This window comes from Aplysia californica, unplaced genomic scaffold, assembly GCF_000002075.1.
Source record: "Aplysia californica isolate F4 #8 unplaced genomic scaffold, AplCal3.0 scaffold00468, whole genome shotgun sequence".
In the NCBI taxonomy this organism is placed as follows: domain Eukaryota; kingdom Metazoa; phylum Mollusca; class Gastropoda; order Aplysiida; family Aplysiidae; genus Aplysia; species Aplysia californica.
The window spans coordinates 33,984-35,572 of NW_004797738.1; the positions used below are offsets into that span (position 1 = coordinate 33,984).

Consider the following 1,589-nt stretch of genomic DNA (forward strand, 5'->3'; position numbering starts at 1 on the left):
TACCCCTAGATCTACCCCTACCCCTAGATCTACCCCTACCCCTAGATCTACCCCTACCCCTAGATCTACCCCTACACCTAGATCTACCCCTACCCTAGATCTACCCCTACACTAGATCTACCCCTACACTAGATCTACCCCTACCCCTACCCTAGATCTACCCCTACCCCCACCCCTACCCCCACCCTTACCTTCACCCCTAGATCTACCCCTACATTTACCCCTACCCCTACCCCTACCCCTACACCTACCGAAAAAGGGGGGGGGGAGGGTACATTTGACAATTAATAATAGATGCAGTTCACATATATTTTGGAGGTTTGCGAAAGAGTGCTAGATCTAGTAATTACGTTTTACGCATGCTTAGTAGTAGTAGTAATAGTAGTACAGGGTTTTACGGCGCTCGCAACTGCTTAGTTTTTAGTTTAGTAGTACAGTGGAGTCCACTTATAACGAGTCCTGAAACAACGAGAAGTCTGCTATAAAGACACTGTTCTAAAACCCCGTTTTTTCTCCTTCTTTATCTTTGTATATAAAATACTGCTATTGCGCAATCAGACCGTCACGCGAGTCGGTTATATCGGAATATTGCTGCTGCATGCACAGCGCATAGACCAATTAAACATATTATAAAACCTCGCCAGTTGTTGGTGATCCAGCGAAACAAAGAACGGGAGAGCCCACGCAAACGAACAATGAAGGCCGGAGCGAATGAGTGGGGAGGGTGTAGCAGAACGCATCGCCCAGTCTAGATTATCTAGGCATACCGTGCCTCTCACTTCTCTGGTGCGGGATGGAGAGGTCACAATGCTGTGATAGATGGGGTGAATGTGTGACGTGCGCAAGCAGACGCAACACACCACAGGGTGTGGTGGGGTGTGGTGGGGTGGGGTGGGGTGGGGTGAGGGACAACACAGCGGGCGAGTAAGCCTTGAGCTAGAGCCCCTTCTGTCTGATCGCCAACGCCGATTCGTCAACATTGCTAGTGCTAAAGAAAGAAACCTGATTCGATTTTTCATCAAGTAAGACTTAGAGATCATGTTGAACAAGTCGTCATCAGGGGAAATACAAAAAGAAATAAACAGAACGCCAAACTCATAGATTAGGCCTACTTTACTATTTCCTTTGAATTTATTACTGGATCCCTTGTAACGAGAATCCTGGTATAACAGACATTTCCCACTGGTCCCTTCCCTCTCGTTATAACAGGATTCCACTGTATAGGGTTTTACGGCGCTCGCAACTGCATAAGGTCATATGAGCGCGCGAAACACAGGTTGGTCTTGTTCACAACAGTTCGCTGTACGGCTGGCTCGGGTCAGTAGTTAAATCTTAAAATGTTTTAAAATCAGTGTTAATATACATATATTTTCAATCTAAAACAATTTTTCTAGTTAACATTTAAAAAATTAAATAGTACAATTTTACTTTACAATTTGCCATAAAGGCCAATGGCCTTCATACAATTCAATATTCTGCTGGGAACAACGACGGAAAAAATATCCAGCAATTTCTTGCATTTATAAAATTTCCTTTGGATCTCTCCAAAGTCTAGACATTCGGTTAAGGTGTGTCTAACGGTAAAATCT

At 44.5% G+C, this 1,589-nt stretch overlaps 1 protein-coding gene across 1 annotated transcript in view; it reads left to right on the top strand.

Moving 5' to 3' along the window:
• The window catches only part of LOC106012709 (radial spoke head 1 homolog), a gene marked incomplete at its 3' end in the record, with an annotated part of 10,802 nt that overhangs the window by 8,024 nt on the left and 1,189 nt on the right, over positions 1 to 1,589 (top strand).